The sequence below is a fragment of the Camelus bactrianus genome, chromosome 6, assembly GCF_048773025.1.
Source record: "Camelus bactrianus isolate YW-2024 breed Bactrian camel chromosome 6, ASM4877302v1, whole genome shotgun sequence".
NCBI lineage: Eukaryota > Metazoa > Chordata > Mammalia > Artiodactyla > Camelidae > Camelus > Camelus bactrianus.
Genome location: NC_133544.1, coordinates 9254895 through 9271063, shown reverse-complemented (window position 1 = coordinate 9271063; position 16169 = coordinate 9254895). Strand labels below are relative to the sequence as shown.

The following is a 16169-nucleotide window of genomic DNA, read 5'->3' as shown; positions in this document are numbered from 1 at the left end:
CTGCCCCCCTCTCCTTCAGCCCTCCCCTAACTCCCCACCCCATGCACAGACATACACAACAGAGAAACTTACACGGTCTCACACGCACACCCCCTCGGGCACAGAGCTTTTAGAGAATATACTGCACGTAATTGACATCCAGTCCCTGGTCTGAGTGCTCTCAGCTGCACAACTGTCTCACTTTCTTCTTACAGCAGCCCGTCAAAGGAGTTGTTGCTAATCCCATTTTGCAGACAGGAATACTGAGCCCCAGAGACATTACGTGTCTGGTACAAGTTTCCACAGTTGGCAAGCAGTCCAGCAGGGATGCTAATCCCTTCCCTGAGTCCAAATCCTGCCCCTACCTTTCCCACCAAAATACACAAGCCCTCTAGATTCCATCCAAACTGCTTTTGTGCTGAGGATAAAGCAGTGAACAAACCAGACCAATTCCTTGGGGCAGCGGAGGTGGTGGGAAAAATGGGGACATGTTGGTTAAAGACACAAACTTCCAGTTCTAAGAAGAATAAATTCTGGGGATGTAATATACGGCCTGGTAACTGTAGTTAACAACACTGTATTTATATAGAGGTCCCGGGGATTGAACCCAGGACCTCATGTATGCTAACCACATGCTCTACCACTGAGCTATACCCTCCCCAACAACACTATATTACATACTTCGAAATTGCTGGGAGGGTAGATCCCAAATATTCCCACCATAAAACCAAAAGGGTAATTAAGTGTCAGGATGGAGGTGTTGGCTAACCCTAGGAGGTAATCATTTTGCCATATATAAATGCATAAAATCAACACATTGTTCACCTTAAACTTTTACAGTGTTATATGTCAATTGCACCTCAATAAAGATGCAGAAAAAAACCAGAAGAACATATATTGTATGATTCTATCTAAATGAAATGTCCAAAAAAGGTAAATCTAAAGAAATAGAAAGTAGTTTAGTGTTTGGTTAAGGCTGGGAGTGGGAATGGGGCATGACTGTGAACTGGCACAAGAATTCTTTTGGGGGTCATGGAAATGTTCTAAAATTAGATTGTGGTGCTGGTGGCACAGCTCTGTAGATATACTAAAAATCACTGAATTATATACTTAAAATGGGTGTATTTGATAATATGTAAACTATACCTCAATAAAGCTGTTAATAACATCAACAAAAACTAAACAGATCAGGCCCCACCCTTGGGGAGCTCACCTACCTCACCTTCCAGGAGTCCTTGTTCATTTCCCGGTGAGTGGTCTGCTTCCTCCGGGAGAGAACTTGAACGTACCTGAGCGTCCCTGGGGGTCTAGCATCTGACTCTGTGGGTCTCAGGTGGGAGTGCATTTCTCACAAGCTCCCAGGCGAGGCTGATGCTGCTGACTCACGGACCACGCCTTGAGAGGCAAGGGTGCACAACATGTCGGAAGAATGCAGGAGAGGGTCTGTTTCACGTGCCATATCAGTTGTTGAAACTTTTTGGCTTATGCGCCCTGGCTGACTGGTGAGTTTGGGTTCCCTGGGGCCCACCTGCTCTGCTCCTCTGGCTCAGCCCCACGTGCAGGGCCTGTGGTTGTCCACCGCGTCCCTGAGACCACACGGGAAGTGCTTCCCCTTGAGGTGCAGTCACAGAAAGCCACCAGCCCACAAGTGGAGGCCGTGTCCCCAGCGTCAGCTTCATCTGTCTGTTAATGTCCCACCTACTTTATTTCTACAGCTTCTTAATTGGTTCCAATCAGGAACAGGGAAGTATTACTTCCCTGAATCATGTGAAATTGCCAATTGAACAGGTCAAAAGCACTAGGATATTGACAATTTGGTACAGTTCAACCTAATATTTCTTGGGCACATCATATCCTAACAGCATTGGCCGGTGGTTTTCAAACTTAGGTCATATCAAAATCACCTAGGAATCTGGTGAAACTATGAAGGCCCAGGTCCCACCTGACCGCAGCCCGCTTGAGCCTCCGTGTCCTTTGTCAGCCCTGCGGGTGAAGCTCCATACGCCAAAGTTTGAGATGCTGGAGACAGGCAAGCACAACGCTGAGTTCTCTGCTTACTGCATTTCATCTCCGGGACGACACATCGTGACTGTGCCCAGAGCCAGCTGCTACGGGCTCTCGAGAGCAAATTGTTAATTTGGAAATGTTGTGAGCTGTTTCTTAAACACAGTTGTTACTAAAAATTAAACTAAATGAACTTACAATTAATTAAATTATATGAAAAGCAAAGGTAACACATACTCAGAACCCATCACTTCCTAATTACTTTACTATGTTTTTTATTTTTACAAGGTTCCCATCCTCACTCACTGCCTGCTTCACTCTCATCTGGCTTGTGTGCTTTGAATTAAAATTTTTCTTCTTTTTTTTTTTATTGACATGTAGTTGATTAACAATGTTAGTTTCAGGTGTACAGCAAAGCAATTCAGCTATACAGATACATACATATATATACATGTATTTTCATATTCTTTACCATTATAGCTTATTATAGGAAATTGAATGTGGTTCCCTGTGCTTTCAAGTAAGTTGTTGACTATGACTTGAGGCTGTTGACATGTATTGTAACAGTGTGTTAGAAATAATATACTACAGGGTGTGGAAATGCATCGCTTCCCAACTCTGCCTTCCTCAACTTCATGTTGGTGACTTGAAATCATCCATGATGAGAATGTTGATACCATGGAAACTGGCAAACACTACAACACAGGCCTTACTCCCCCTGACCACACCCTTGACATCCCCATTTCACAGATGAGGAAACTGAGGTTTGGAGAGTAAATCATTTTCCCATGATCTCAGAACCATAGTCTGAACACAGCCAGCTAACCCAGGAGCCCAAGTTTTAACCTACAGATATATTGTGCTCACCCTGTGTGTCTCTCCGAGGCTTGTGGCCTGAATCTCCACCCACCTTCCTGGAAAGCACAACCCCTCCCCAATAACTGGCCTCCCCTCAGATCCCACCCCCTCTTCCCCCAGCAGCCAAATAACGCTCCACCGGGCCGGGTCTGTGGCCTCTGACAGGTCAGGCACCTCGGAACAGTCAGGAGCAGGGGGCTGTGTTGCCCAGGTCCAGCCTCCTACTGGGTCTCCCCGCCAGTGCATGTCCCTACAGTTGAACGTACGCACATTTAAGTGAGTTAAAGGTTTAAAGCACTAAAGAGGTGGCAGAGTCTGGAGGTGGGAGGGGGGCAGATGAGGGAGGTTGAGCGGATGGCTGCTGCGAGGTTCCCGGGGGCTGCAGGGGGGTTGCAGCCCTCGTTGGGGCCGCTTTTCACCCCACCCCATCCCCAGCAGTTGGCCCCTCAGCCCCTCAAGGCGACCTGGAACCAGGGAGAAAGGGAAGCCCACAACGCGGGGCGGGGGGGGGGGGGCAGCGGGAACGTCCCGCGTCTTGCCTCACGCTTCTCCTGCCTTCCCCTCCGGAACGTGGCGCCCCCCGTGGCCCCACACCAAATGTCACTCCCCCTCACTCCCCAAAGGAGGAAACACATGGAACCAAGAACTCTGCTGAACGATTCTATATGTGTTTTTAAAAAGTGAAAGTAGGAAAAAAAAAAAGGAAAAGAGGAAAGAAGAATTGAGGTCACAACCAGTTTATGACATAGTGTTAACGGTGGGATTCAGGGTGTTTTATTGTCTCTTTGTGGCTCTGGCTCTCCCTTTTTCTTTTTTTCTACAGTGAGTATGTACATTTTTTACAATGATGAGGAAACAAGTTGTATCTTTGGAAGAAGAAAGAGGGAGAGGAGGGGCAGAAAACGGCTGACGAAATAATCACAGCAATGATGGAAGTATGGAACTATGGAGCAAAAAACACTTTCACTTTAAATAATCTTCGATTTCTCACAATAGCCCTGCAAGGAGCAAGCACAGCCATTGTTAATTCAATGTTTAAAAATGGGGGATAATGCTTATTCATGATAACCAAGATATAGAATCAAACTAGGTGTTTGTCAATGGATGAATGGATAAAGAAAATGTGGTGCATATATATATATGTATATAATATATATACAATGGAATATTGTTCACCCTTAAAAAAGGAGATTCTGCCATCTGGGACAACCTTGATAAGCCTGAGGGACATTATGCTTAGTGGAAATAAGCCTGACACAACAAATAGCACATGACTTCGCTTGTAAGTGGAATCTGAAAAAGACACAAACCCAAAGAAGCAGAGTGTCAAACGGTGGTAGCTAGATGCTGGGGGTAGGAGGGAAATGAGGACATGTTCAGCCAAGGGGAGCAAACTTTCAGTTACGCAAGATGAATAAGCTCTAGAGATCTAACGTCCAGCATGGTGACTATAGTTAATAATACTGTATTGTGTTTGGAATTTGCTAAGAGAGTAGATCCTATATGTTCTCAGCACCGCCCCCTAAAATGGTAACTATGTGAGGTGATGGACGTGTCAATCAACATGATTGTGGTAACTGTTTTGCAACATATATTTATATCAAAATATCACATTGTACACATTAAATATAGCATACAGATTTTTATTTTTGTTGATTATACCTCAACGAAGCTGGAAAAAATGGGGAAACTGAGGGCTGGGGGTTGTTGACATTTCCAAGGTCAAAGAGAGAGTCCAAAGCAGACCTGGTCTGAAGTCTCTCAGCTGTAAATCTGGGGCTCCTGGTACTGCACTGGGGATACTCTCTGTACAAGTAGCATCTGTGGAATGTCTGTCCACCCAAAACAGCCTCCTCTGGTCTCCCCAGACCTAGAGTGGGGACGCTCTTGCCCGTGGAGAATGAGGCATCTCTGTGCTCTGACCACAGATGGGTTTTGTTTTTTGGGGTTTTTTTTGGCAGTGGGGAAAGCACATCCAATTCATGCAGGGCTGATCGGAGTTCCTCCTCTTAGAATCTGGAATTGGGTCGTGGTGAAATAGAGTGATGAGAGACAGAGCAAAAAGGAGTGAGACCTTGATCATGTGGCTGGTAACCATGTGTTTGTCTCATGACATGGGGAACAGAGAACATAGGCACATGCAGGCACGTGAAATAATGCCTCTTCTTTATTTCATGGAGATGAGAGATGAAGTGAGAATCTGAGTGACCTAACCTCATCAAGTTTAGCTGTATTCCTGGGTGGGGGGTGGGAAGGGACAGACTGGGATTTCAAAATGTAGAATAGATAAACAAGATTATACTGTACAGCATAGGGAAATACATACAAGATCTTATGGTAACTCACAGAGAAAAAAATGTGACAATGAATATGTATATATATATGTTCATGTATAACTGAAAAATTGTGCTCTACACTGGAATTTGACACATTGTAAAATGATTATAACTCAATAAAAAAAAGTTTAAAAAAAAGTTTAGCTGTCTTCCTGCTCTACATCCTAAGAAATGCTTTTTTTAAATTTTTTTATTTTTTTCACTTCACAATTTTATTTTTAATTTTTTTGTTCTTGTATACATATTTTTATTGAAGTATAGTCAGTTTACAATGTTGTGTCAATTTCTGGTGTACAGCACAACACTTCAGTCATATAGTAACATACGTATATTTGTTTTCATATTCTTTTTAACCATAAGTTACTGTAAGACATTGAATATAGTTCCTTGTGCTATATACAGTATGAACTTGTTGTTTTTTTTTTTAATTAAAAGTAGATTGAGTTGATATCTGTTACTTGCAGCTAAAAGAATAGAAACTAACAATTTGTTAACACATGGATGTGCCTCTCCCACACTGACTCCCAAGTAGGGGACAGGTCAGATAGAAACGAGATGCCACTTGGTCCCGGCCAACACTGACACCTGCAGGGGGCAAGTGAGGCTGGCCAGCAATTCCACATGCAGGGTACTGTCCCCCAGGACCTCCCCAGGTGGGGACAGGGCAAAACAGGACCCTTAAACAGTGGTCTCTGGGTGTCAACTGAGACAGTTAAGGATCGGAGATGGCTTCCTAAGCAGCAATAAGGAGATGGTCTATAAATTAAGGCATGTCGGTACACCGAGAAATTAAGGTACACCAAGAGCGGAAGGCTGATCACATGACTGGCAGGGCAGTTCATGGGTTGTTCATGATGGATTGTTTAATGAAAACACACACACACACATATGTTCACAGAGAGAGAGAGAATGCCTGAGGCTTCCCAACTTTGAACAGGGGTTCCCCCTCAAGAAGAGCACTGAAGAGGAAAGGAAGATTTCTACTCCTCACTACATGCCCTTCTGCATAGTTTAGTATCTTACACGTACACGGATGGAAGCAAGCAAGGGAGAGGGGGCAGGAGAGCGATCCAAAGAGGGCGAAGAAAGTGAGGGCATGATGTTGGGTCCTGGGAGCATGGCCAGCGCGGGTGGGGGGAGGGTGCAGGCAGAGGGGCGGCCCCGTGGGAGGGAAGAGCTGCAACCATGATCAAGACAAGGGAGGGTCTTCCATGATGGTGTTTCATCATGGCCCTTTGTCCCGGTTTGGGCCAAAAATAGTGCTGTTCCCACGGGACTCTGCATTCATACAGCCCTGAGTCCAGTGTTATTCAGACCTGGTGCACAGATGTCAATCCACATGCTGCCTTGGTGCCTCTCAGGCCCAGAACCTTCCATCTGCCGGGCCCCAACTCCCACCCCTACCCACGGCTGGCAGGAGCAGACGGCTGACCCGCTCACATAGCTCTCACTGCCGTCCTGAAACTCTCACCCCAACGCACCCCACATCCACCCAGTTTGCAAAGCTGTTCTGGTCAGCTTGGCCCCAGACTGAAGACCCAGGTCCTGATCCCTGCCCCTTCTCCCCTCCTGACCTGGGGCTCAGGATTTCTTCTCAGCCACCTCTGCTCAGCCCCACCTCCTGGTGCCCTGGGCACTCCTGGGAGGCCCCTGTCCTAGACACTGAGCTCAGCCAGCCCCACCTCACAGATGCAGCCAATCACAGTGAGACCCTGGACCTGCCCCTTCTCCCCGAGCCTCTTTTCCTCTCTGGAATGATCCCCACTCTATCTCATCCATTATCACCAGCATTAAATGGGACATCCATTATCACCAGCATTAAATGGGAAAATACCTTGTTCGAACTTGCCAAGAAGTCCAGGGTGGTTTTTCTTTTTTTCAAGAATGCAGACCATCTTTCTATAGCCAGCATTTGGCCCCTGAGATGTTTTACCATGGGTTTAATAGAAAGAATACTTAGATGCAATATTCCACTGGCAAAAGGATGGATGGTTACCAACATTCTATTCTGCTATTTCACATCCAACTCATTTGAAGAATCTTCTCATCCCTCCCTCTCAGAGGGAAAAGGGGGGAAAGGTTCCTTCTGTGCTTCCCAGATTGCCGTACTTAGCCCTGGGGAGAACAAAGGAGTATGAGATATGAACTCTGCTTTCTGCTTGAGGCAACCACGTCTGAGAGATTCAACCACCCTCCTGTGCGACCGGGCTCAGGGCCCTCAGGAAGCAGCACCGAGCCGCCTGGCTCTCCGACCCCAGAAGAGAGCTCGTCCCAGCACCTCGTCCTGCCCTGCCTGCTGCAGCACTGTCAGTGCCGTCTGTCGGCAGTCCCATAATTTGGACCAAACGCAGACCAACCCCTCAGTATGGCCAAAAGAGAGACGGCCTCAACAGTTCAACGGAATGGAGTCGAAATGATTGAAAATCAAGGATGCAAATGAAAACAAAAGTGAACCAGAGAGCACTCTATCATCCTGGAGAGAGACGCTCCCGGGGAAAATCATGTGCAAGAGGCTGCTGCCTGCCAGCTCTCTTCACTTTCGCTCTGGAAACAAGCCGCTCTTCGTGAAGGCCAAATGCCTCGACTTCCGGGGGCTGTGACGGGAACGCCCCACACACTGGGAAGAGTGAGCATCCCTGAGGTCAACCCCTCTTGGCTACAAAGAGACACACCCACCCTTCACAGCCGGCTGGCTGGCGGTCACCTCCATCCATGAAGATGCTGGTCATTCTCCAAATGACCCCTCTACTTGGAAGCCCTCAGCTTAGCTCAGCTCAGCCTGGAGACCGTTGCTACGAGTGGGGAAGATTTTTCCCCCAAACACTGGACATAATCGCAGGCAGTAAGAAGGCTGCGCATGCCGGCGGCTGTCCCCGCGGAGCTGGCTTTTGGATGACTAAAGACAACAGGGTATCGGGCCAGGCCTGTAACCTTCCAGAGAGATGAAGAAGTTGCAGGGTTGGGAAAAGCAGGCCTTCTTCTGGAGTAAAAGGAAGGGAGGCTGTGCCCGAGATGGGTGTTCAAGGTTCTTCTCTGAACCAGCTAAGGTAAGAGATGGTGGAGGGGGGTCGGCAGGAGGGAAGTGGGGAGAAACAGTCTCTGGGGTCAGACAGATGTGGCTTCGTGGCGCCTCCCTGACGATTCCGAGCTGAGAGGTCTCCCCTCTCTGAGCCTCAAGCTCCTCATCAACCAAACGGAACAAGTGATGGTCCCTGCTGACAGGGGGACAGGGAAGTGAGGACTGAGCGGAAAAGCCCAGCACAGTCCCTGCGCTGCTTTCAGTGTTCAATGTGGGGCTGTTACTGGGAGCATCATTAAGCAGAGACACATGAAGTTTTTAATGAAATGTCTACAGATGGAGGAAGCTCTGATGTGCAGTGTTGATTAACAGAACAGGGAAAAATCACATGTGACTTTAGAAACCCAGCATCCAGTAGGCCAGATCTGTCAAAATCTTGGTTCCATTGGTGAAGCTAATCAAAGGGGTGGTACAGACTGAATTGAGCCCCCTCAAATTCATATACTGGAGCCCTAACCCCCAGTGTCTGACTGTTTCTGGAGACAGGGCCTTTACGGAGGTAACAAAGGTTAAATGAGGTCATATGGGTGGGGCCCTGATCTGATAGGATTACTGTCCTTACAGGCAGAGGAAGAGACACCAGGTGTGTCTGCACACAGAGGAAAGGCCACGTGAGAACTAGGAGAGAAGGTGACCAGCTGCAAGCGAAGAAACCAGCCCTCTCGGCACCTTGATCTTGGACTTTCAACCCCCAGAACTGGAGAAAATACATTTCTGTTCTTTAAGCCACCCAGTCCATGCTATTTTGTTATGGTGACTAAAACAGGGGGTCTGCAGACCCATCTGCCATGTGCTGCCTCTGGGGTTTCATCTCCCTGCGACCCTGTCGGGGCCGAGGGGTGGCACTCAGGCCTCAAAGCATCACAGGTACAAGGAGGTCACCCTCGGCATGGCCGGATGGCGAGTGCCAAGGGGAGAGGTCTCCCTTGGACCGTCTTAGAATGATGCGCACGTAACAGAAGCATTTCACGCTCTGCAGAGAAATGGGCTCATAGCAACTCCTCCCTTTCCTTACCTCCTGGAGGGGGTTCGATGGTGGCTCACCAACAGACAGGTCCATGTCCTAACCCTGGGAACCTGCCAGTGTGACATTGTTTGGGAACAGGGTCATTGCAGATATAATTAAGGATCTAGAGATGAGACCATCCTGGATTTCAGGCGGGCCCTAAAACTAATGACAAGTGTCCTTATAAGAGAAAAACAGAGGGAGCTCTGACCCACAGAGAGATCCAGGGGTGGAGTGGCCTTGTGAAAATGGAGACAAGATTGGGGTTATGCAGCCACAAGCCAAGGAACACCTGGAACCCCAGAAGCTGGGAGAGGCAAGAACAGAATCTCCCCGAGAGCTTTTGGAGAGAGCACCTGCCAGCACCTTGTCTTCACAACTCTGACCTCCGGAACCATGAGAGAATAAACTTCTGTTGTTTTAAGTCACCACATTTATGGTAACTTGTTACGACAGCCATGGGAAACTAACCTACCTCCTCACCCCCAACTAGTTCATCCCTAATCTTAGATTAACGGACATGTGAAATCTAAGTAGCAAATCACATCGTAACACAAAGCTCCTAATGACATTGGCTCCCGTTTCTTGGGGATTTGCTCCTTGGAGACCCTGGGGTAAGTGTATTACGTCCATCCTCCCCTTCCTGATGAAGAAAACGGAGTTCAGAAAGGCTGGGTGACTTGTCCAAGGTCACAAAGCTCACACCTAGCAGAGCCAGAATGAAACTTCAGGCTGTTCAACTCCAAAGCCAGTGGGATAGTGAATCAGATCTGCAGGTGAGCCCTGTGACCTGTGTGAGCCCTGGGAGCCCCAAACTGGAGCTGATGTAACAAACCCCAGCCCAGACGAGGAAGTGGTAACTCTCTGGGGTTTGCAGCAACAGGATTTCATCTCCATGAACACTCAAGGGTCTGCGCAGGGTGATCCTAATGCCCTTAGGTCCCCTGGTGACCTACAAGGACTCAAACACCTGGTCACATGGCATGAGCCCAATCATTCGGCAAAAATCCAAATTCTGTAGCATTTGTAGCCGCTCCCGGTCTGTCTGCCCCCCACTCCGCGGCTGGTGCTGCCTCCGGTGCAGTGAAGTGGAGGGAGAGGCAGACATGCACGCAGACAGCTCCACCACACAGCAGGGCCGGGCGGAATAACCACATACCGGCGTGGTGAAAGGCATTACTCATTTATTCACTCACTCACTCATTCCTCCCACAGATGTCTTTATGTCCTAACGTTAGACCTAATAACTGCGTAACTAGTTCGTATGCTCTTTAATCTCCACCATCAAACACCCTACCTGATAATGGTAAATGCTTAATAAATTCCTGTTGAACTTAAAGAAGGGGAAACGGAGGCCCCGAGAGGCGGGAGTCCTACCCAAGCTCACACACGGGACTAGAAGATCAAGTCTCCAAAGAACCCTGTCACATTCTCTTCCTGCAACGAGTCTCTGAGCCTGGGGCCTTTGTTTATTTCCCTGCTCATCTTACTGTCTCCTGAGCAGCTTCTGGAAACTGGTAGGATTTCAAAAGGCCGCACTGCAGAGAAAAAACATCCCTGATAGAGGGAACAGTATGGAGTATTGCTCAGAGGCACATTTGAGGGCTGGACCAGCTGGGTCACCTGGGCACTGGCCTTTCTGCTCCCTTCTTGGAAGTCACACACTCAACTCCCTGGGCTGCAAAGTGTTTCCCTAGAAATATTATCCTGAAATGTTTTCAGAAGGAAAATAATGAAAATCTCCCAATTCCACAAAAGTGCTCACAGTTTTCCTTGCTGCATTCTCACAGATCCTAAAGTTAAATGGGACATTGAAATGCTCCAGCTGGGAAGTGGGAAAGAACAAGTCCCCTCCCCTAATTAAGTGCCATTATAAACAACTGTAGAAGGAGTTAGATTTGGATACATCATTTCAGGGCAAAGCAGTCTATTCATTTCCCAGGACTGCTGCAACAAATTACTGCCAACTTGGTGGCTTAAAACAATGGAAATTTATTATCTTACAGCTCTGGAGGCCAGAAGTTCAAAATCAACGTGTTGGCAGGGCCAAGGTTCCTCTTCCAGCTCCTGGGGGCTGCGGGTGTCCATGTCTGGTGGTGGTATCACCCCCGTCTGCCTCTGTGTCACAGGACCGTCTCCCTGCAGTGTCTTCTCCCCTTCCTCACATCTCCTCTCCTTTCTCTTATAAGGACACCCGTCATTGGATTTAGTGCCCACTCTAAATCCAGGCTGATCTCATCTTGAGATCTTTAACTTAATTGTTAACCTAATCACATCCAAAAACCCTTTTTCCAAATAAGGTCACATTCACAGGTTTCAGGGGTTGGGACTTGGGCATATCTTTTGGGGAACTCAATTCAACCCACTGCAGGGGGAAAAAAGAGCCCAAATGCTTCTGGTGGCCCCAAGCTTTCCCCAAACAACATAAACTAAATGGCTAACAAAGGCCTTCTAAGAGACGGCCAGGTCTGTGGCCTGTGTTATCAGGGAGTCACCCAATGCGTAGCAGGGGCCATACGTATCGGGCCAGACCAGTGACAGGCCGGGTACAAAACAAATACTTCCATGAAGCAGCCTGGATGTAGGGAAGGCTGAAAAATAGAGGTAAAGGATGTCACAGCTGAAATGGCCATTATCCAAACGTCTACAAATAATAAACGCTGGAGACAATGTGGAGAAAAGGGAACCCTCCTACACTTTTGATGGGAATATAAATTGGTGCAGCCACTATGGAAAACAGTATGGAGGTTCCTTAAAAAACTAAAAATAGACTCACCATATGATCCAGCAATCCCACTCTTGGGCATATATCCATAGGGAACTTTAATTTGAAAAGATACATGCGCCCCAATGTTCACAGCAGCACTATTTACAGTAGCCAAGACATGGAAGCAATCTAAATGTCCATCAACAGATGACTGGATGAAGAAGTTGTGGTGTATATATATACAATAGAGTACTACTCAGCCATAAAAAAGAAGGAAATAATGTTACTTGCAGCAACATGGGTGGACCTAGAGATGATTATACTAAGTGAAGTTAGTCAGAGAAAGACAAAATATCATATGATATCACTACACATGGAATCTAAAAAAATGATACAAATGGGCTTACTTACAAAACAGAAACAGACTCACAGACATAGAAAACAAACTTATGGTTACCAAAAAGGAGTGGAGGAGGGATAAATTAGGAGCTTGGGATTAACGGATACACACAATATACATAAAATAGATAAACAACAAGAACGGGGAACTAATTTCTTGTAATAACTTATAATGTAAAAGAATCTGAAAAAGAATATATATATATACACATATATATAACTGAATCACTATGCTGTATACCAGAAACTAATACCGCATTGCAAACCAACTATACTTCAACAACAAAAATAAATAAAAATAAATAAATTTTTAAAATAAAATTCAACAAATAAAAAATTAAGAAAAGAATGTCAGAGCTGAAAAGAACACTGACAGGTATAATCCCAAATCCTTAAGCTGCCGGGAAGTTTGATTAAATACATGATCATGGGACCCATCATACAGCGTATTCATGTACATCAAATTGTGTGGGCCCCTCAGCCACCCTGGCTGGTGGACAAGGCAGGACTAAGGACTGTCCCTAACAGACGGGGAAACTGAGGCCCAGAGGTCAAGGGTCACCAAGCCAGGAAGTGGCAGAGGCCTAACTAATGACGGCCAGGCCAGCTCTCTCTTAGCCCGTTCCTCCCACCCCAATGCTTAGTCCTAATTGGAAGCCTCACTAGGCAATCAACAGCAATGAAAGAGACAGAGGGGGTGAGTGGCCTTGGGCTGCCAGGGCCCCATCTGTAGTCCCGACCTCCATCACCCCGTGTCCAGCTCCATTTCTCGGGCCTGAGAGTCGCCCTCAAACCCCTGGGAAGAGCAGCGGGGCAGGTGTTGGGAAATCTTTGCTGTCTGCTCTCTGGCTTTGTGCTCGTGGCCGCCCCACCCTCTCTGCCCAGCTGCTGAGCTCAGAGAAGGGTTTGGCTCCTGCTTGCCCCCAAGAGCCCTTGCCGTGGGCCTGGCAGCCCCTTCCTCTGTAAAATGGGACAAACAGTCCCTGACACACCCACACCCCATGGTTGTTTAGGGACAGGGAGTGAACAGTTGTGAAAGGGGATCTATGTGCCACAAGATGCCGAACGTAGGCCTGGGCCAGGGCTCGTGGGGGAGGATTGGTGCCTAAGGCTGGAGTGGGACTTGGAGCTGGGGGTGGGGTGGGTGGGAGGGGCCTTGATGTGTCAGCAGCCTAAGAATTACAGCATCTGGAAAAATCACTTTGATGAACTAGACTACCAGGCACAAATCACTGTCTTTTAAAACCCATTCAAAAACAAAAAAGCCCAAAAAACCAAAAACCCTTCTTTGCGGAAGGCCCTGAGCGAGATGTTTTTGTCTCCTTCTGTGATAGCAGATGGAGAGGACGCCAAGCAGATGCTGGAGAAATGTGGGCCCGCAGGCCTCTCTCGACCAGAAAGGCCTGTGGCTGACGGTGGATGTGAATGCTGCGCTGGCACCACCCCGGTCACCCCTGGGCTAGCTCCCGACATCTGGGAGGGGAGGGAAGCTTATCCTGCAGGCTGGTTTTAAATTAGTGAATTAAACACTGTACAGTGCCAGACCGTGGGTTCCCACCAAGCTCCTGCCTTAAGTTACTTCCCATCTCTGCTCAGCCAATCCCCATCACTGACGCCCCCTCTTCATGCCCTGTCCCCGCCCCCTAAGCCTTTGCTCAAGCTGTTTCTTCATCCTGAAAGACTTCCCTCTCCTCCTGCCCATCACCAGGTGCCTCAAACCATGCAGCTCCAATGATCTACTGCCAGAAGCCTTCTAGGACCCCTCCTCTGCCCAACCCCGCATGTTGTGGGGTCCCCCCACCCTCCACCTCCGCACTGGTCATCTAGTATTGAATCAGCCTAATTCTCCTGCTTGAAGACGGACACTGCTCTGCTCACATCTCTGACCCAGCTCAGCACAGGGCCTGGGCTCAGTAGGAGCTTGGCCAGTGTGGGATGAATGCAGGGAGCTAGCACTGGAGTGTGACAGCCAGACAGCCTCCTCTCTGGGCTGACTAGGGTGGCCTCCTGGCTGCCACCATACCTGCCTATCTTCATGTTTCTTCTCTGCCTGGACCAAATACTAACTGGCCTACAATTCCCACTTCCTCCAGGAAGCCTTCCAAGGTTCCAGCTGTCTTTCCTCTTGGTCTCCAAGTCACCTAATTGAGCATTTCTGGACATCCTATTTTCTACTGACCTGCAGTCATTTCTTGCACAAACTCCATCACCAAGAGAGCAGCTTCCAGGCATTAGGTGCTATATTACATTTTCCACATCCTGCCTTATAGCCCAACCCACCCCCCAATCCCCATCACAGGCCAACACCAACACTGTGCTAAGACCACAGAGAAAGGAAACAAAGCATACGACACACAGGTGTAAACCTTGCCTCCATCCCTTACTAGCAATAGCCTCCACATCTGTTTTATTTATTTTTTTAAAGCTTTTTTGGGGGAGAGGTAATTAGGTTTATTATTTTTAGAGGAGGTACTGGGGATTGAACCCAGGACCTCATGCATGCTGGGCAAGCACTCTACCACTGAGCTATAACCTCCCCACCTCTGCGTCTGGTTTAAACTCTAAACTTCAGACCAGGGATCAGCAAACTTTTTCTGTAGAAGACCAGACAGGAAGTATTTTAAGTATTTTGCGGGCCCTACAGTCTCTATTGCAATGATTCAACTCTGACATTACAGGGGAAAGCAACTGTAGACAATACACAAATGAATGGATACAGCTGTGTTCCAATAAAACTTTATTGACAAAACAGACAGTGGCCCAGATTGGCCCGTTGGCTGTAGTCTGCCCACCCCTGCTTTGGAGGATGACTTGAGATGACATTTAAGCCTCTGTCCACACAGACCTCAGACCATACCTCGACCCCTCGCTCCCTCCATCTCCTCAGCAGACCCAGTTTTCGTTTTAGCACTTACCACTGAAATCTGAAATCACAGCCTATCTACTTGGTGACTGAATTCAGTTTCTCTCAACAGAATCATAAAATTCCAGGAGGGCAGAGGCTGTCTCTCCAGCACCTAGAACAGTGCCTGGCATGGAATGGGCACCCTTTTAATATTTGTGAACTGAATGGGGGCCATTATTATTATTATTATTATTATTATTATTATTATTATTATTATCATTGCTGTTGTTGAAAGTCTCAATAAATAATGTTTGATCATGTGCTTCTATTTTTAATGTGTTGCTGTATTTACCATGATTAATCATTTGCATCTGCAGAACCCCAGGTAATTTTCATGGGTTGCAGGAAATGATAACCCTCCCACACTGGAAATGAAGGGGCTGAAGCTTACAGGTGGTGCTGCCTGCTGGTGACGGGGCAGAGATTTGAGCCTAGACTTCCTGGTGGGTCCTTATTAAGGGAGGGAGTCTGGCTGTGGAGAAAGAGCACTGAACTGGGAGTGTCAGAATCAACCTGACTTGAGTGGACAATGTCATTTCACATCCTGCAAAATGGCAACAATCCCGCCAACTTCACAGGCACATGGACAGAATTCAATAGAATAAAGATGATAAGGCACTCAGAACAGTGCTGGACACAGGGCCAAAGCTGTGGAGGTAGCAATTATTATGCAGTAAGATGACAGCAACCACCTCCACCCAGTCTCGTAACGCTTACAAGGGATTAGCTAAGGACATGATGATGAAACTGTCAATCTTCTCCAACATAAGATGCATTTTTTTTAACCACACTCTCCAGGCATTGCAGAAAATATTTCCCCTCTTTGGATAAAAAGGGGAAAAAAGAACTACACACGATTCTCTTCCATAAAGACAAAAATAAACCAGAGACCTATG

At 47.4% G+C, this 16169-nt stretch overlaps 1 long non-coding RNA gene across 1 annotated transcript; it reads left to right on the top strand.

The window, feature by feature from the left end:
- Positions 1 to 7252: 7252 nt before the first annotated feature.
- LOC123612427 (uncharacterized) lies at positions 7253 to 8985 on the top strand. Its single transcript, XR_006719663.2, has 2 exons — positions 7253 to 8224; positions 8821 to 8985. It is a non-coding gene; the product is annotated as an uncharacterized LOC123612427 (long non-coding RNA).
- Positions 8986 to 16169: the final 7184 nt, after the last annotated feature.